The 21,301-nt window shown below is 43.2% G+C and overlaps 1 pseudogene; it reads right to left on the bottom strand.

Annotated features, from left to right (window-relative positions):
- Positions 1-428: 428 nt before the first annotated feature.
- The window catches only part of LOC115479091, a 38,088-nt pseudogene continuing 17,215 nt past the window's right edge, over positions 429-21,301 (bottom strand).

Raw genomic sequence — 21,301 nt, 5'->3', positions numbered from 1 at the left:
ACCTGTGTGATTTTGAAGTTCTAAGCCTAAGGCTATGCCTAGAGGTGCCAGAATATTGGGATTCACTCTGTGTGCTTCTGTGCCTTTAATTGGCTCTCTGTTACCATGGCTTGGCATGTGATATCTGTTGCTTTCTCTCTCTCTCTCTCTCTCTCTCTCTATCTGTCTTTGGGCTAAAGCACCTTCTGTGTTTGTGCTTCCTAGAAATTGTTAATATTCTTCTGACTTTTGCTGGTATTGCTTATAGATTGTACTTGTTCTATATGGAGGCTATAAGCTTTGCCTTTTTCTTGAAACCACACTTATCTCCTGCACTACTTTGATCCAGAGTCTTTCCAGGAGAAGGAGGTACCTGTGTACTCCTCTTTCACTGTCAGCATATGTATTCTTTTGGATCTTTCAGAACCTTTATCACTTTCAAGACTGGCTTATGCAGTATTCCCAGTACCATCTGATTCATCATGGATATTCTGTGCAATCAGATCAATCACTTCACTTTCCCCACTGACTTTTGATTGGGCCATAGCCTCTACAATTATACTGGCAGGAATAAAACATTTCTTCCTTTCCAACTGTGTGACTGCAAACTTTGGCTCTGTGTCAAATGCTACTTTGTTGGAACAGCAGGTGGGGGAAGGGTGCAAGCATCTCTTGGTTCCTCTGTTACACACAGCAACTTATATCACTGGACTGAGACTGAAGGGAGCTAGAAAGTGTTTATATGGTTAATTACTTTTTGACTTTTCTCTGAATTTCTTTGCAGGCAGTGTGTGTGCTTTGGGTCAGTACTCAAATGGATACTTTGTTTATCCTATAGCAATAAAGAGGGATGTGCAACAGCTCTGTCCTCTGTTAATGCTCAGCACCTGGTGACTTTAAGTATGCAGCCTGAGCTCTCTGCACACAGGCACTGGCTCCTTGCAGGTGGAATTTATTAACAAATACTTCTGATTGCTACCTTGACCAGAAACAATTCCACAAATGTCAGCTTTCTAATATTCTTATAGCAATGCAATACTCAATGCTATTCCAGATAGTTCACTATAATTTCTTTGACACCTGAGAGGTGCCTGAAGCAATAGAAATGCTTGGAGTAAATGTGCTGAGATTTTATTAAACCAAAGCCCTGTCTAGTTGCACCCTTGAAATTTTACCAAATTTTTCACTGTTCTGCTCTCTCACCAGAGAAAGCAGTCTAAACTAGAGTGTAGAACATCACTAGGATAAGACTCAGAACTCTTGAACCAAAATATTCTTTAATGCAGTAATCAAACAAAGAAAAATAACTTAGAGTTCAGATGTGCTAGACAAGAGTTTTGCCTTGCAAACTGGATTCTGTTTTCAACCCACTCTCTCTCCATGCATGAGAGAAGCTGGGAATAATTCAACAACAAGCTGAGAACGAGGGTATATATACTTTTACACTGTGGTGAAAAACTTGATGGAGTTACAAAGGCACGGTAGGGCTCATGCAACAGACACTAACAGCTAGATCATAGAAGAAGCATGCTAAAGACAGCTTAACAGATCTGGTGGAGAGGGAAGAGAGGGGACTTCTAGCCCAGCATGCTTCGAGAACTAAGCAAACCACTAGGAAGAGTCCCATAAGACACTGGGATCTGGGACATGTGCTCTGAAAGAGCCTATTACAGAGTGAGGCAGCATGGGCAGAGAAATTATATGGTATTTAATTTTTCAGTTTTGCAAGTGGTGGAGGAATGCCATCTGGTTTAGATTATTTAGAAGTCTAACTTTTGCTAGGCTACAGGTTAGAAAGGTCAGAGAGAAATGGAACTTTCACTGTCCCTTTTTGGGGTTAATGTTAGTTCAAAGGTATTATTTACCACATCTGTATACCATTATCAGTAAGGCATACTGAACGGCTTTGTAGGCAGATTAAAGGATTAGTTTAAAGTGCTTAGAAGAAAATAGTTAGATTTTAGAAGTTCTTGATATGTAGATTTTGTCTTATAAGGAATTCTGATTTCTGTTTATTTTAGACTATGTTTTATTCTGTGTAATTAATAAGTTCTATTTCTATGTAGAATATCTTTTCAATTCAGTGTTACATCAGTGTCTGACTTTCAAGTAAGACTGCAGTTGAAAAGGTCATTATCTGGTTTGAATTATCCACAGTCCTAGCGAATTCTGTGAAGGAAGCTAATAGGTGAAAGAGGTTAGGAAAAGTCAACTTACTTCCTTGATGGATTATAGCAAAATGTAGAACTGTATGCCATTAAGCAAGACTGGCCCCTTAGCCCCTAAATGAACCCAGTTTAAGCTATGACTGGGATTATGTGAATAATAATAAAATGCAAGAGATAGGTGCCCTATTGTCTAGTGTGAGAGGCCCCAGGTCATAGGTTAGTTTGGGAAATATCTCAAACCTATGTAACTGATATTTTTGAATATATGTGTAGAGATGATTGGTTCAGACAGGGTAATCAATCTATTCTTTACCATCTGGAAAGTAAGGGGGGCTAGAGGGGTTTAAAACTGTATATAACTGGGAGCAGAAGCAGTTTACGTCAGAAGAGAGCTGAAGAGGACAGACAGAAGCCACAAGACACAGAGAGCTGAGAAAGAGAAGAAGAGAGCTAGAGCTGATGTCCTACTTTGTTTGCTGGCAAATAAAGAAGATTTCTCTCTCATTCTGGTGTGTGGTGTCTGACTTCTGAAGTACCACAGATTCTGCTAACAATAGTGGTAATTCCTGCAACAAGAGACCTACAAGATTACCAGGATTTGTAGTCCAAGGGCACAACTGTCAGTCTTTCTTAAAGATACAGGAATGGAGAACTGCACAGGCAATGCAATCTGGAGTGAACAATGTCTAATACATATACAAAAACAACAACAACCTACTTCATGCAAGGTAAGTGGACACTTATGCTTGTAAGTGACAGCAAAACACCTAAATACCTAAGCGCTATTCAGTAAAATCATGTGTGAATGGCATAGTGCATATGTGCAAGGGGGGGAGCATTCACATGGATGGAGCATGATAGGAGCATGGGCAAGACTGACAATTACACACACAACTTACAGTATACAGTAAGTGGAGCACACCTTTTCTGGGCACTCAAAGTTCACCAGGTCTATGGCTAGTGTCACTGCGTGTGCTTAAATGTAAGACGTGCCAATACTAGGTTATAATAGTGTTCTGTTACTGAATCTGGGCACCCACTACACAGCATCAGGAAACATAACTGCAGGTGCCTACTTGTAGAATTGCCCCCATAGAATTTAGGGATAACTTCATACATCAGCCGTAGATTTAATGTATTTGTACCTAAATGCTAGAAATACGTGAATAACTTATAGTCCCACCCATTCCTTGCCTAAATTCCACCCCTGTGTAGGCCCACTTGTAAAATATGTTCTATGTAAATTCTCCTATATGACCCACTGAAAATTTGCGGTTAGCAGCTAGTCAGTTAAATCACAAGATATAACTGGCTATCCGTCAATTTTCAGCGCAAGTTTGGCAGCCATACTTGCCTGCATGAATGCCAGGCCTATATCTGAACGGTTCAAACGTAACTGGCTAGCGCTGAATATCTGCTTGGCTTGTTAAGTTTGAACTGGCCAAAAATAAACCAGATATTCAGAATATCCAGACTCAGCGCCACAGTCAGAATATCGGGCTCATTGTGCAATTTTGATTTTTGTCAGTGCACACATAGTATTTTTTGGATCCCTCACATTTTATGTTTCAATTTGACATACCAACCTAACAAAAGGAGTTTGATTAATATATATAAAGATAGTTTGGAGGTGTCCCTTTAAATTGGTGGAAAACAAATTCTTTCACCCCATATGCAATTTAAATCTTAACAAATGGAACCTCAAACCTGCTAACAAGGAACAATACCAGAGTATTACCAATCCCTTGTATACACAGGAGTAGGTTAATATCATAGGTTCTATTTAAGGAAGAAAAAGAGAAAAAGAGAAAAAAACCCCAACGCAAAAACTCATGCTACATGAGAAAACCGTATGGGATAAAAAACTCTCCTTCCCTCTTAAAAAATATATATAAATTGTAAATTAAACGGACACCAGAAAACCAAAGCGTTTTTTTCGCCGCTGCAGAAATTTTGTAAGGCTCCGGAGTCCTTTTGGGGGGGATTTTTGATCGAAATTTTCCTGAAGCTGTTATGCCTGGATTAAGTTAAGTAAACTTGGTTTGCTATATATTTTGGTTGGATAGAGAAGGTTCCTCTAAATATTTATCTTAGGCTTTATGTTATCTTTAATTGAACTTCAGGCTTTTCTCCTCCCAGGGGGGCTTCTTTAGGTAGTCTTTTACTGGCTAGGGTCAGTTTTGGGTAGTTTGGTTTTCTGGTGTCTGATTAATTTACAATTTATATATTTTTTTTAAGAGGGAAGGAGAGTTTTTTTATCCCATACGGTTTTCTCATGTAGCATGAGTTTTTGCGTTGGGGTTTTTTTTCTCTTTTTCTTCCTTAAATAGAACCTATGATATTAACCTACTCCTGTGTATACAAGGGATTGGTAATACTCTGGTATTGTTCCTTGTTAGGAGGTTTGAGGTTCCATATGTTAAGATTTAAATTGTATATGGGGTGAAAGAATTTGTTTTCCACCAATTTAAAGGGACACCTCCAAACTATCTTTATATATATTAATCAAACTCCTTTTGTTAGGTTGGTATATTTTCTACAGAGTTTGTATTCTCCTATAGTAGTTAGAGAATGTTTCAATTTGAGTCATTTATTTTATGTAATTTCTGTATTATATGTTTTTCAACTATTGTGTTAGCTACATACCCCTGAGGCAGCCCTTGTTGGGCGAAACGTGAACTATGTTGGGTTCTGTTTTAATAAAGTTGTTGGATCATTATTCTAAACATTTACACACATAATTAGCATGTAAATGTGACCATCTGCTTTATAGAGTTTTCCCCTTAGAGGGCAATTCTATAAGTCGGCACCTCCATTTAGGTGCCCTGATGCCACACAGTAAGAGCCTATTCTATAATGCACTTAGGCACCCAGGCTCCATTATAGAATAATAGCAAAACCCAGTATCAGTGCACCTGGCCAGTTAAATACACTTTAGCCAGCTATCCGCTGATATTCAGTGGGAGATAACTGGCTATCTCCTGCTGACTATCCTGCGTGACATAGAGGGGCATTTTCGATCAGGGACACCCATCTCTAAGGGCACCTATCTCAGAGGACGGCGCTGTGAAGGGGCGGGGCCGACTGTATTTTCGAAACGAGATGGCTGGCCATCTTTTGTTTAAATAATACGGTTGGGGCCACCCAAATGTCAGAGATGGCCGGCCTCGGTTTTCGCCCATAATGGAAACAGAGGCCAGCGATCTCAAACCCGGCCAAATCCAAGGCATTTGGTCATGGAAGGGGCCAGCATTTGTAGTGCACTGGTCCCCCTCACATGCCAGGACACCAACCGGGCACCCTAGGGGGCACTGCAGTGGACTTCAAAAAATTGCTCCCAGATGCATACCTCCCTTACCTTGGGTGCTGAGCCCCCCAAATCCCCCCCAAAATCCACTCCCCACAATTGTACGCCATTACCATAGCCCTTAGGGGTGAAGGGGGGCACCTACATGTGGGTACAGTGGGTACAGTGGGTTTTGGGAGGTTTTGGAGGGCTTAACATTTACCAGCACAAGTGTAACATGTGGTGGGGCTGGGTCCACCTCCCTGAAGTGCACTGCACCCACTAAATACTGCTCCAGGGACCTGCATACTGCTGTCAGGGAGCTGGGTATGACATTTGAGGCTGGCATAGAGTCTGGCAAAAAATATATATTTTTTATTTTCTTTTGGGTGGGAGGGGGTTGGTGACCACTGGGGGAGTAAGGGGAGGTCATCCCCGATTCCCTCTGGTGGTCATCTGGGCAGTTCAGGCACTTTTTTGGGACTTGGACCTAAAAAAAAGGGACCAAATAAAGCGGACCAAATTCTCACCAGGGACGCCCTTCTTTTTTCCATTATCGGGCGAAGCCGACCATCTCAAAGCACGCCCTCGTTCCACCTTCACTACGCTACCAAAACGCCCCCTTGAAGTTTGGCCGGCTCCGCGACGGAAAGCAGTTGGCGCCGCCAAAATCGGCTTTCGATTATACTGATTTGGCCGGTTTCAGGAGATTGCCGGCCATCTCCCGATTTGTGTCGGAAGATGGCCAGCGATCTCCTTTGAAAATAAGCTGGATAGCCAGTTACCACTGAATTTCAGTGGCTGACCAGTTAAGTTTAGCAGCCAGATAGACCCATTTAAATAGCAGATATATCTTTGGCTGCTAGAACTTAGCTGATCAATTGATGAATATCAGCTTAACTGGCTATTTTTGAGGCGCAAAAAATATCCCCCGGAGATTCAATGCTGGTGGCCAAATACGGCCCCGGCATTGAATTTCAGGGTTCTCTGGTGAAAGCAGGAGTTAACCAGTCTAACTTCCGCTGTCTCAATATTGTGATATTTATTTATTTATTAGGATTTATTTACCGCCTTTTTGAAGGAATTCACTCAAGGCGGTGTACAGTAAGAATAGATCAAACATTAGCAGGAGGCAATTAGAACAGTAAAAATATTCAAACATGGTATACTACTTGCAATGAAAACACAATCCAGCTTATTTTCGATGGAGATCGCTGGCCATCTTCCGACACAAATCGGGAGATGGCCGGCGATCTCCTGAACCCGGCCAATTCGGTATAATTGAAAGCCAATTTTGGCCAGCGCCAACTGCTTTCCATTGCGGAGCCGGCCAAACTTCAAGGGGGTGTGTTGGTAGGGTAGCAAAGGCGGGACGGGGGTGTAGTCACGAGATGTCTGGCTTCGCCCGATAATGGAAAAAAGAAAGCCAGCCCTGACGAGCATTTTGCCGGCTTCACTTGGTCCCCTTTTTTTCAGGACCAAACTTCAAAAAGGTGCCCCAACTGACCAAATGGCCACCGGAGGAAATCGGGGATGACCTCCCCTTACTCCCCCAGTGGTCACCAACCCCCTCCCACCCCACACCCCCAATTTCTTTTTTTGCCAGTCTCTATCCAAGCCTCAAATGTCATACCCAGCTCCCTGACAGCAGTATACAGGTCCCTGGAGCAGTTTTTTGTGGGTGCAGTGCACTTCAGGTAGGTAGACCCAGGCCCATCCCCCCTACCTGTTACACTTATGGTGGTAAATGGGAATCCTTCAACCCCCCCCCCCCCCACAAAATAAAAAAACCTGACTGTACCCACATGTAGGTGCCCCCCTTCACCCCTAAGAGCTATGGTAATGGTGTAGAGTTGTATGGAGTGGAGAGTGGGTTTTGGGGGGATTTGGGGGCTCAGCACACAAGGTAAGGGAGGTATGCATCTGGGAGCAATTTTTGAAGTCCAATGCAGTGCTTCCAGGGTGCCAGGTTGGTGTCCTGGCATGTGAGGGGGACCAGTGCACCACAAATGCTGGCCCCCTCCCATGACCAAATGCCTTGGATTTGGCCGGGTTTGAGATGGCCAGCATCGGTTTCCATTATCGGCTAAAACCGATGCTGGCCATCTCAAACCCTTACATCTCTGATATTTGGCCGGCCCCAACCATATTATCGAAACGAAAGATGGCCAGCCATCTTTTTCGATAATACGGTTCGGGACTGCTCTTTGCGGCGCCGGCCATATAGATGGCCGCCCATATTGATGACCGGTGCCGTTTGATTATGCCCCTCAATATGTACTAGAACATTATAATTGGTAGTGAAGGGTAGGGCAAAGTTGTAACATATAGATGAGTAAGAAAATAGGAAGAGTTAGTAAGGTGATTGATTTGAAGAAAGTTGCACATGAGGTCAGAGAGATGGTTAAATATTATCTTAGCTAGGGTAGGAGTGGATAAACATGTCCCGCTGCAGTATGTGCAGCCCGAGTCAATCCTTGTGTGTGTGAGTGCGACTAACAAGTTAGTTACTTCTTCCGTTAAAGGCTTGGTTGAAGAGCCAAGCTTTCACCTGCTTCCTGAAGTAGAAGTAGTCTTGTGTTAAGCAGAGCCTTTCAGGAAATGCATTCCAGAGTGTGGGGGCTACTCCGGAAAAGGCTCGCTTGCGGGTATCACATCATGTAATGTATTTTGGAGAGGGTGTAGTTAGTGAAAGTCCTTTGGATGACCTTAGTGTCCTTGGCGGTGTGTGGAGGATTATCCTATTCTTCAGATACTCGGGGCTATTTCCTTTCAGCGCCTTGAAGATCAGACCGAGAGTTTTAAATTTAGCCCTGTATTGTACTAGTAGCCAATGAAGTTTTTGCAAAAATGGTGTGATGTGGTCATGTCGCTTGCAACCTTCTATGAGTCTTGCTGCTGCATTCTGAATCAAGTGGAGCTGGTGCAGGCCCTTTGTAGTCAGACCATTGTATAGTGCATTGCAGTAATCCAGTTTTGATGTTACCATGGCATGCACAACTGGGATAAGATTTACCTTCTCGGTTTAAGGAGAGAGGCAGCGTAGCTGTCGCAAATAGTAGAAGCAGCTCTTGAAGGTTGATTGGATTTGGGGAATCAGAGTAAGTGTTGAATCCTTGGGGTCATCTTTGACTCTTCTCTCTCCTTCTCTGCTCATATCCAGCAGACCGCCAAGACCTGTCGTTTCTTTCTTTACAACATCCGTAAAATCCGCCCCTTTCTTTCCGAGCACTCTACCAAAACCCTCATCCACACCCTTGTCACCTCTCGTTTAGACTACTGTAATCTGCTTCTTGCTGGCCTCCCACTTAGTCACCTCTCCCCTCTCCAGTCGGTTCAAAACTCTGCTGCCCGTCTCATCTTCCGCCAGGGTCGCTTTACTCATACTACCCCTCTCCTCAAGACCCTTCACTGGCTCCCTATCCGTTTTCGCATCCTGTTCAAACTTCTTCTACTAACCTATAAATGTATTCACTCTGCTGCTCCCCAGTATCTCTCCACACTCGTCCTTCCCTACACCCCTTCTCGTGCACTCCGCTCCATGGATAAATCCTTCTTATCTGTTCCCTTCTCCACTACTGCCAACTCCAGACTTCGCGCCTTCTATCTCGCTGCACCCTACGCCTGGAATAAACTTCCTGAGCCCCTACGTCTTGCCCCATCCTTGGCCACCTTTAAATCTAGACTGAAAGCCCACCTCTTTAACATTGCTTTTGACTCGTAACCACTTGTAACCACTCGCCTCCACCTACCCTCCTCTCTTCCTTCCCGTTCACATTAATTATTTGATTTGCTTACTTTATTTATTTTTTGTCTATTAGATTGTAAGCTCTTTGAGCAGGGACTGTCTTTCTTCTATGTTTGTGCAGCGCTGCGTATGCCTTGTAGCGCTATAGAAATGCTAAATAGTAGTAGTAGTAGTAGTAACTGTATTCCAAGGTTCCTGACTTGTGATTTGAGGTGGAGTTCATATTTCCCAAAAGGGATTTTGATGTCAGGTATGTATCCACTTGTGTTAGGGACCCAGAGAAGCTTGGTTTTACTTGGGTTCAGGCAAAGTTTGTTGTGTTTAGCCCATTCTTGAATTGATGTTAGACAAGTGATCAGTTTATTGAAGGCTGTAGGTAAGTCAGGTTCAATGGGTATGAGTAGCTGCACATCATTCGCATAGATGTAGAACTGAGTGTCCATTGACCGAATCGGCTCAGCTAGTGGCTTGAGGTAGATATTGATAAGAATAGGTGACAGTATCGATCCTTGTGGTACCCCCTAGGTCAGTGTCCAAGGTGGTGATGAGTTGCTGCCAGTCATTATGGATTGTTGCCTGTCTGATAGATAGGATCTGAACCAGGCAAGTACTGTTCCATTGATACCCGTTTCTGTCAGTCGTGCTAGCAAGATATCATGATCCACAGTGTCAAAAGCTGTTGAAAAATCTAGCAGTACTAACATCGAGGCAAATCCCCTGTCTCGGTTTCTGTGAAGATCATCTAGCAGTGACACGAGGACCGTTCCTGTTCCATAACCAGGTCTGAATCCAGATTGACATGGATCTAGCCAGTTACTCTTCTAGCCATTCATTAAGTTGAACACAGACTGTTTGTTCTGTGAGTTTCCCTAGAAACGGGATGTTGGATACTGGCCTGTAACTTTCAAGTTTGTCCTGGTCAAGGTTGTTTTTCTTCAGCAGAGGGCGAACCACTGCCCTTTTTAATGCTGTTGGTAATTGCCCATTAGAAAGAGAGGTGTTCACAATTTTTGTAGCGCCTTCTATAAGGCCCATACTTGCCTGCTGCACTATCTTTGATGGGCAGGGATCGAGGGAGCAGGTAGTTGGTCGAAGGTCTCTTAGGTTTTTGTGAAGGCTCTCCTCTGTCATTAGGTTAAAAGTGTTCCATCTATTATGCCCTTTCCCTAGGGGCGAAAAACTTGAGTGAAGATGTGCAGGATATTCTTTCCACGGCACTCACGTTGGGGTCACAAAATGTGGTACCATTACGCTTTCATCATAGGTACCTCCTTGACTCCAGAGAGGATATTGACTGTCGGAAGATAGCGAAGAGCTGGGCACAGGAGCTGGCAATGGAGTTTACTGAAGATATGTTACAGAGTTTTATGCACTCAATTTTAAACAGATTGCCCTTTGTACGACATTGGGAACAACAATATAAATTTGCTTTGAGGGCCTACATCGCACTGGCTAGAGCGTGGAAAGCAGGCTTTGGCTCAGGGGAGTTCCCAAAATGTGGAACAGACCTGGCAACACTGGGACATATGTTTTGGCTCTGCCCACAAATCAGACAGTTTTGGTCTTCTATCATGGCAGAGATCAGACGATATTGGGGGAGACAGGTGTGTGATAACCCACTGATTCTGTTTGACATTTTTAATAATATAAAGCCTGTCCCCTCAGGATTCTTGGGCTTTCTGCAGAGAGCTTTATTGATTGGGAAGAAAGTAATCCTGCTCAACTGGCGAGAAGCACACGCACCATCCAGAGACCTGTGGAGATCAAAGATGACAGAACTACTACACATAGAGCTGTGTGGAGCAGGTACTTCCAAAGAAAAAGACTCCAGTACTGGAACACATTACAACCGCAGGCGAGAAAGAAAATACTTCACAGACTGAAGTGGAGTGTCCGAAACCCGTCCACCTGAGGATTCTATAATAGTCCTGCCTGGCTGAAAGGACAAATAAGGAAGTGGGGGAGGGGGAGGGGGAGGGGAAAGGGGGTGGAGGTAGGGGCAGAAGTTGTGAAAGGGCGGGAAGAGTAAAATTATGTAATGAGAAAAGTTTTGCTGATGTTTGGCAGCGCAGCTCCCTTTCTCTGGGGAAGTGGCTGATATTTGTCTTTGTCCTTTAATAAAGATGATTTAAACATAAAAGTGTTCCATTTGTCTCTGATAGGAGGGGGTGAGTTTGTGCACCCCTGGTTGACTGGTTGGGCACTGGGTGAGATTGCCTGTAAATCCTGGTGGAGACTTTTAATTTTGTTAGCAAAGTATGCAGCATTGCATAATCATAGTTTTCTGAATCCTGCTTCTTGACTTAGTTCATTCTTTTTAATAGTAGGTTTATTTATTTATTTATAGCATTTATATCCCACAATTTCCCACCCACGGGCAGGCCCAATGTGGCTTACAATAGTCTATATAAACATACATCAAGTCAGCAAACAAACAATCAATGGCTTAGAAGCGTAAGAGAGAGAGGGTAAAAGCAAGGAAGGGAAAAGAGAAAGAGTAGTGGTGATCAATATGACGCCGTGACAGAGACAGTCAAAAGTAAGAGATGCTAGGCAGGTTTTGAGCGTAAGCTTTGCCAAATAAAAAGGTCTTGCGGCACTTTTTGAAGGTTGGGTGATCAGGAGTAAGTTTCACCAATTTAGGCAGACCATTCCACAAATGAGCACTAGTATAGGAGAAGGTGATTGCGTAGGTGGTCTTGTACTTGAGGCCACTATGTGCTGGGTAATGGAGATTTAGGTACGAATGAGCTGATCTGTGAGAGTTCCTAGGTGGCAAGTTGATTAGGGTGTCCACGTATGCTGGGGCTTCACCATAGATGATTTTATGCACTAGCGTGCAAATTTTAAAAGTGATGCGGTCCTTGACAGGAAGCCAGTGCAGTTTCTCACGAAGTGGTCTTGAACTTTCGAATCTTGATGTACCATAAATTAGCCTGGCAGCTGTATTCTGAGCAGTTTGTAGCTCTTTTAGAAGCATATCTTTGCACCCTGAATATATTCCATTGCAGTAATCAAGGCTTATGTATTTCAGCTCCCATGTGTGGGTTTCTTCTTCTTGTTGTTGTTTTTAGGCTTGTGCATATTTCAAATTCCTTTTAATCAAAAATTATGGATGTGTATTTATTGTATACATTTGGTTCTACTTTTAACACATGAAAAAAGAATGCATAATCAATTTAATATGCATAAAGCCTATGAAGAAATGTATACAAAAGTCAGTTTCTGCATAGAAATGCTTTTAATTAGGTTTATGGTTCTGAAACTGTGAATTTATGGTGACTCATTCCTGCACAGGGTTCATTTGACCTCATAATTCCTCTACATTCAATATCATTCAAGCTAAATTTTGTGTAAAATGAGGTATACCACATTTGTTGAGTTGCAAGCAAACTCAGGTGTAGTCACAAAACTTTGTTCTATGATGTTCGTGTGGTGGTTTCAGCACATATGTGGCTGCAGAATTTTGCATTGCTTGAAGTTGCAGGATGCTATTCTTGAGTTGCTTAAGTTTTTTTTTTACTAATGAAAAGTTTATCTTGTTGGGCAGACTGGATGGACCGTGCACGTCTTTTTCTGCCGTCATCTACTATGTTACTATGTATGTAATTAAAAATTTGGTAGGGTTTGGATATTGTATATAGACTGCAATGGGCAATGCAACTAAGATTATCATCGCACAGAGCATGACAGGCAGACCGCACTTTACTAGAGATTATTAACATAGGGGGTAATTTTATAAGGCTTTTATGATTGTAAAACCATAAGGAGAGGGAATCCAAAAGCATAAAGGCAAAAATAGAAAACAGAGAAGCACAAGGAGCCTTCAAGTTAGGAGCATCTCAGCTGTGCTTTATTGATCAGACCCAACACAGTCCATGTTTCGGCAAGAAATGTCTGTGTTAGAGGTCACTCTAGGCAAATAAACATGAATATAAAATATTAGATGTGAACCATAATTACAAACAAATATAAACATATATGATTGATAAAACATATGTAAAAAGAAACAAATGTCATAAACATTTATTAAAAGAACAAAACAATAGTAAATAAATACATTATTGAATAAATGAACCACATTGCTGGGCAAATATAAATAATGTTTAAACATTCAAAATTACAGCTTTACCACATAACTTAAGCATGGAAACAACATTAACATATGAGAATGAAATAAAAACTGTATGTGCTTCATACCTAATATTGGTCGTTGTTGCCAAGGATATCAATCATCCGTTTTTCTATACGCACCTTTAGTCTTGAATAAGACAACTGTGCTGAAAACTAGAGTGACAGAAAAAAATATGAAGTAACAGGAAAAATAATCTTAAGAAATGATAATAGATTAGAGCACCATGCATACGTTATGTGGTTAAAAGATAGAAAAGAGAGTAGGATTAAATGGTCAGTATTCTCAATGGAGAAGGGTAGTTAGAGGGGTACCCCAGGGGTCTGTTCTGGGACCGCTGCTTTTTAACATATTTATAAATGGCCTAGAGATGGGAGTAACTAGTGAAGTCATTAATTTTGCTGATGACACAAAGTTATTCAAAGTTGTTAAATCGTGGAAGGATTGTGAAAAATTACAAGAGGACCTTACGAGACTGGGAGACTGGGCGTCTAAATGGCAGATGACGTTTAATGTGAGCAAGTGCAAAGTGATGCATGTTAGGAGTCACCGACCAAGAAAGGGATCTAGGTGTCATAGTTGATGATACATTGGAACCTTCTGCTCATTGTGCTGCGGCAGCTAAGAAAGCAAATAGAATATTAGGTATTATTAGGAAAGGAATGGAAAACAAAAGTGAGGACATTATAATGCCTTTGTATCGCTCCATTGTGCTACCGCACCTTGAATATTGTGTTAAATTCTGGTCACTGCATCTCAAAAAAGATATAGTGGAATTAGAAAAGGTGCAGAGAAGGGCAACAAAAATGATAAAGGGGATGGGACGACGTCTCTATGAGGAAAGGCTAAAGCGGCTGAGGCTAGATGTGATAGAGGTCTATAAAATAATGAGTGGAGTGGAACGGGTAGATGTGAAGTATCTGTTTACACTTTCCAAAAATACTAGGACTAGGGGGCATGTGATGAAGCTACAAAGTAGTACATTTAAAACAAATCGGAGAAAACCTTTCTTCACTCAACATGTAATTCAACTCTGGAATTCGTTGCCAGAAAATGTGGTAAAGGTTTAGCAGAGTTTAAAAAAGGTTTGGACGGCTTCCTAATGGAAAATTCCATAGACCACTATTAAATTGGACTTGGGGAAAATCCACTATTTCTGGGATAAGCAGCATAAGATGGGTTTTTTTGTACTTTTTGGGGGATCTTGCCAGGTATTTGTGACCTGGATTTGCCACTGTTGGAAACAGGATGTTGGGCTTGATGGACCTTTGGTCTGTCCCAGTATGGCAATATTTATGTACTTATTACCTATTTTAACTTTGAATAAATGGATAATTTTGGTTTAACCAGCTAATTTTCTTTCCTTAAGTCCTCCAGACATTCTAGAACCAACAAGTTATGCCTGTCAGCCAACAGACAGAGATGGAGAAAAATGTCTTGTATGCCCTGTCCTATGAAGGGCACTATTTAGCTGCCACTGACCAGTGTTTCTGTAACAAAGCAAAGAAATAACTCCCCCCTACATCCCTTCGGAAGAGCAGAATCCAGGATATCTAACTGGAATAACCGCAACCTCAAGAGAATCACAGAAGAATTCCCAGAAATGGCTCCATTCCAGTTTAAAACATAATCTCCCTAATTCTTTAAGAAAAAAATTGATGCCCAACGTTGGCACCAATCGGCAATTTTGGTGCCAAAAAGAGGGAAACGCAGTAAGCATAACTTGCCCATCACACCTGTTTTTCTGCGCTGAAACAGGAGAGTGGGCGGAGTAGAGAAAATCAGCATGGAAAATGTATTCTGCAAATGGCATGGATCCTGATGCCTTTAAAGATCTGAGCCAGTTTTTGTACCTGCTATAAATTGTCCAAATCCAGCTACATTTGATTTTTTTGGGACTCAGAGAGTGTGTTGGAATCCTCTACTGTGTTTTTGCGATTTTGGTGAGTGGTTAGACCCTGCCTTATAACCAATTCACCTGCATTCTGTCCTTACTATTCCTGTCTACTCTCTTCTTGCCTATTCTTGCTTCAGCTCTATCCCTTCCCACTGATATGCTGTCCCTTACACCCCGCCCCCTTTGCTGTCTCTTTCCTCCACCCCGGCCCCCTCCCTGATCCAAACAATTCCGCACTGAATTAGTGTTTTATAATATTATGCTTAATTGGAGGGTGACCAGGTGTAGAAATATCACCTGATCACGCACTCAACTTTCGGCAGCAAAATTATCGGAATAAAAAACATAGTTGTGTGATCAACTATGTTCCGTGCCCATAATTGGGCATGGAATATGATGTCACACATCATTTCTCACTTTCTGTAATGTTTCTTTTACAATTTGTTTATTATATTATACAAACACAGTTGTTTCTTATCGTGATCTCTGCTTCTGTAGGATAGTTCACCCTTTTTAGAGGACCTTTAACTGTAGCTGTTCCCTGCAATGAGGGTGAATTTCCTGTCTCACTTGTGCTGGCATGTTCAATTGAGCTGGCAGGTTACGGGTAGAGAATTCCAAGCTTATATGAGTGATGAGCACTATTTCCTGTTCCTATATGCAGCCTCACTAGCTGATGGCGTCTGAGAACAATGTGGGTTCTGATGTATTATGGAACTGGCAGTGCTAATCTCAATCAGGTGATGGGGGCATGTTATAAAAATGTGCTGGACTCTGTATAGCACTTCACATCCCATACCAGGGTGGTTTGTGGTTGGCCAGAGATATTGGATATCTAACCTATGCAGTGCTATGGGTCCCTCATAGTCAAACTTTGAAGCACAGCCTGGACCAGTAGCCAAATGGTTACAGCAGTGACCATGAAGCTGGGGGAACTGCTGACCCACTCACCTAACCCCATACTGTGTTAGCTTTGGCAAAGTTAAGATTCAGTCCACCAGGGGCAGAGATGATCCATTTATAAAAGAATGTCTGGAGACTTTGTACCTTGTACCATAGAAGAATCCCATTGAGAGTGTATGTTTACGTAAAACCAGACAGTTGGATCTGTCTTCTGGCTGTGGGCGATGGGGGACAATTGTGTGCTGAGCATCATTGTCCTTTTCTCAAGCTGGATTCTGTATTAGTGGCCCAGTTGGGCTGTATTGATATAAGCCTTATAACATTTGATGAGCTTCATAGAGTGTCTCGTATCAATGCATGTTCTGTTCAATGTGATCATGCTAATAAAGCCTTTCACTCTTACTCAGTGTCCGCTCTAACATTTTCTGGGAATATGCTATAGGAGGGTGAGAGCCGATTGTAACCAGATATTGTGGCTCGTACGTGACATGGGTTCACAGCAGCCCTCGGAATAGTAGGTGTTGCAAATAAGTCCCCAACTTATACCCTAGTTGCAGGTGACACTTGCATCAGATAGAACATAAGAATAGCCATACTGGATCAGACCAATGGTCCATCTAGCCCAGTTTCCTGCTTCCAACAGTGGCCAATTCCAAGTCTCAAGTACCTGGCAGAAAACTAATAGGTTGCAACATTCCATGATACCAATACCAGGGCAAGCAGTGGCTTCCCCCATGTCCATCTCAATAACAGACTATGGACTTTTCTTCCAGGAACTTGTCCAAACCTGTTTAAACCCAGATATGCTAACCACTGTTACCATATCCTCCAGCAGCGGGTTCCAGAGCTTAACTATTCTTTAAGTGAAAAAATATTTCCTCCTGTTTGTTTTATGGTTTAACATTTTTTATTGATGACAGATCAGAGAAAAACAACATATTCCACAATCTTATTTTACAAAAATTCCAACTTGGAAGTGCACTCCATATAACCAGAGTCTTGCAGTCCATCATCAATCTTTTAACTATTTATCCCACCCCTCCCCGCTACATTCTATTTCAACAATTTTATAATAGTAACTTCAAAATTACACACTTGTCTTTAGGTGTAATAACAATCTCATAGCACTAATTCTTCATTTTAACACTGACATAACGAAACACCCAATCATCCACCTTCTCAGTTTCCCCCTCCCCCCCCCCCCACTGTCTTATAATGTATTATTGACCACCTCCCACCTGTCTTTTAATATATGTCCCCCATCCTCTCCTCCCAACTTCCTCCTCCCCCTCCCTACTCTCCCCTTCCTCCCTTCTCTCCTGTTTGTTTTAAAAGTATTTCCATGTAAATTCATTGAGTCCCCTAGTCTTTGTACTTTTTGAAAGAGTGAAAATTGATTAACTTTTACCTTTTCTACATCACTCAGGATTTTGTAGACCTCAATCATATCTCCCCTCAGCCGTCTCTTTTCCCAGAGAAAGAGCCCTAACCTCTTTAGCCTTTCCTCATATGGGAAGAGTTCCATCCCGTTTATCATTTTGGTCGCTCTTCTTCGAACCTTTTCTAATTCCGCTGTATCTTTTCAAGATACAGCAACCATAATTGAACGCAATACCAGTGGCATAGCTAGGGGGGCGCAGGGGGAGCGGTTGCTCCCCTAAACAATATTTTGAAAAAATGGTGCCTATGCGCCACATACAAAATCTTTCTCCTCCCCCCCCCCCCCCGAGTCTTGCATCTGTTCTCCAGTCTCTTCTCCTGCCCGCTCTCCCGTCCGCAGCGCGTGGTTGTTTTTACTGCCCTGAAGTCTTCTCCCTCCAGCACTGGTGATTGACACAGTCAGCTGTTTGCCAGCATTGGGGCCTCTCCTCAGGCGCATCCCACCTCTGCGGAAAACAGGAAGTTGCTTAGAGTAGGCAGGACGCGCCTGAGGAGAGGCCCCCCGACGCTGGCAAACAGCTGACTGTGAATCGCCAGTGCAGGAGGGAAAAGGCTTCAGGGAAGTAAAAATAACCATGCAGATGGGAGAGAGCGGGCTGAAGAGAGGGAGGTGGGACTGGGGGGTGGAGAAGGGAGGAAAAGCTTAATAGACAGGAGTGGAAGTGAGCCATCTAGTCCACTGTAAACATGGAAGCCATTTGGTTGATATGTTTCCACTCCCCCACGCAGCCGTCATTGCCGTTCACGCGAAACAAAGCAAGCCAAACATATGAGCAGCTGTGTATCCATGTTGTCGTTCTTTATTGTTGGTCCATCTGTCTGTAACAAGTCTAAAGTTGTTTCAGTTGGATATGCAGTGCCTTAAAAGCTGGAAGAGAAATATAGATGTAGTAACAATTGAATATCACTAAAACCGCAATTATAAACTCTATAGTTTGAATTTTCTTTACTGTGCTTCTATACAATACAGGTATCCAGATTTCAGTGAGGATATCCTGTTTTCTGATGGGTTCATCATCTTACCTTTTGTTGTAATCTGCCATGGGAAGATAGAATATATTGAAATTAAATGGAAGTAGAATTAAACTCTCCTTTCATTGTGGCACATGAAATCACATTTTCATCTGTTTTGTAGTTTACCTTTTAGGTACACAAATGGATTATTCTGTTTTGAACATGTTTCAGGGGCAAGTGGTTTTATAAGTCAAAAGAAAAATAAATATTTTGTTTCATGCAGATCTCTTTTGCTTAAACATAAATGGGTTATAAATCCCTAGCGCAGTCCATTGGTTTTCTTATATTTTGTTCTTGTGATGACTTATACTGTGTCAAAACTAAAAACTCTTTATTTGGTCAATCCACCCTAAAAAGTTGTTTTGTGGCTGTACCTGAGGAATTGTGGTATTGCAAAAATAAATGTATGTTTGTGTCCCTAGTCAAGAAATCCAGTTAATCGTTTAACATTAGTGGAACATAGCCACAGAGGCATGGCATGGTCACATTTTTAATATGGTAATACTAGGGCCAAGCTAAGGAACAGGTTATTTTAGTGAGTCTTCACTGGACCAAACTTGCTTCCCTTGTGCCATCACTATCTAGCAGGATACACAGAGGGGCATGATCGAATGGGGCGCCCAAGTTTTCCTGAGGGCGTCCTTGCAGAATGTCCCCGCGAAGGGGCAGGGAAACCCGTATTATCAAAACAAGATGGGCGGCCATCTGTCGTTTCAATAATACGGTCGGGATGCCCAAATCTCAACATTTAGGTCGACTTTAGAGATGGTCGACTTAAATGTTGAGATGGTCGACCTTAGAGATGGTCGTCCCCGGTTTTCAGCGATAATGGAAACCGAGAACGCCCATCTCAAAAACGACCAAATCCAACTCATTTGGTCATGGGAGGAGCCAGCATTCATAGTGCACTGGTCCCCCTGACATGCCAGGACACCAACCGGGCACCCTAGGGGGCACTGAGGTGGACTTCACAAATTGCTCCCAGGTACATAGCTCCCTTACCTTCAGCCAGATGCACTAACTGAACAGAAAAAGCCTTTCCCTTACCGATCCCTTAGCGATTTGGAAAGGAACAGGCATGCATGAAGGAAATTGCATGCAAATGAGCTGCTCGCTGTTAGCTCGTTTGCACACGATTTCCTTCCTAAGGAGGGGAAGCCAGTGCAGAGCAGCCAAGCGTTATGCGTGGCTGCTCTGCGCATGCCAAAGACGGCTTCATACATGCAGACAAGCTGCGTGTGTAATAGCCATCCACAACCTTAAAAAAACACAAGTCCAGGTGAAAACGTCCAAGTGCTCGTCAGGGACATCTTTTTTTATTTTTTTTTACTATGGGTGAAGCTTTAAAGTGTTAGGTGCCTTTGCTATGCCTGTTCCTGTGACAGGCAGTTGCTGTCCAAAATGTGGATGTTTCTGTGAGAAGGATGTCCATGCCTTTGCTATGCCTCTGACACCCCCTTTATTTATTTTGATTTTGGATCACAAGTAGCAGCAGTGGGATTTGAACCAGCCACCTCTGGATTGCAAGACCAGTGCTCTAACCACTAGGCCACTCCTCCGCTCCACGCCCTTGAAATTTGGCCGTCCCTGTGGGGGGGGGGGGGGGCAGTTCAGGACGTCCAAAATGTTTGAAAGAAGGACGTCCATGCCTTCGCTATGCCTCCACTGATACACACACACACACACACACACCTCCCCCCCCCCCCCCCCCAGGGACCTGCATACTGCAGCAGTGGACCTGAGTATGATATTTGAGGCTGGCAAAAAAAGTTTTTAAAGTTGTTTTTTTCAGGGTGGGAGGGGGTTAGTCACCACTGGGGGAGTCAGGGGAGGTCATCCCCGATTCCCTCTGGTGGTCATCTTGAGGGCCATAATCGAACGAGGCCGGCCATCTATAAGGGCGGCCATCTCTAACACCGTCCCCGTCAAGCGGCGTACCCGACTGTATTATCGAAACAAGATGGACGGCCATCTTTCGTTTCGATAATACAGTTGGGGCCGGCCAAATCTCATAGAGATCGCCGGAGTTAGAGATGGCTGCCATTGGTTTTCTCCAATAATGGAAACTAATGGCGGCCATCTCAAACCCGGCCAAATCCAAGGCATTTGGTTATGGGAGGAGCCAGCATTTGTAGTGCACTGGTCCCCCTCACGTGCCAGGACACCAACCGGGCACCCTAGGGGGCACTGCATTGGACTTCACAAAATGATCCCAGGTACATAACTCCCTTACCTTGTGTGCTGAGCCCCCCAAATCCCCCCCAAAACCCACTACCCACAACTATACACCACTACCAAAAGCCCTTAGGGATGAAGGGGGGCACCTACATGTGGGTACAGTGGTTTTGTGGGGGGGGGGTTGGATGACTCCCATTTACCACCACAAGTGTAACAGGTAGGGGGGGATGGGCCTGGGTCCGCCTGGCTGAAGTGCACTGCACCCACTAAAGCTGCTCCAGGGACCTGCATACTGCTGTCAGGGAGCTGGGCTGGCATAGAGGCAGGCAAAAAAATGTTTTTTATATATTTTTTTGGGGTGAGAGGGAGTTGGTGACCACTGGGGGAGTAAGGGGAGGTCATCCCCCATTCCTTCCATTGGTCATCTGATCAGTTGGGGCACCTTTTTAAGGCTTGGTCGTGAACAAAAAGGGACCAAGTAAAGTTGGACAAATGCTCGTCAGGGCCGGCTTTCTTTTTTCCATTATTGGCCGAAGCCGACCATCTCTTAACCACG

Source organism: Microcaecilia unicolor, chromosome 1, assembly GCF_901765095.1.
Source record: "Microcaecilia unicolor chromosome 1, aMicUni1.1, whole genome shotgun sequence".
Classification (NCBI taxonomy): Eukaryota; Metazoa; Chordata; class Amphibia; order Gymnophiona; family Siphonopidae; genus Microcaecilia; species Microcaecilia unicolor.
The sequence above is the reverse complement of the archived record's forward strand: the minus strand, read 5'-3'. Positions and strand labels throughout refer to the sequence as shown.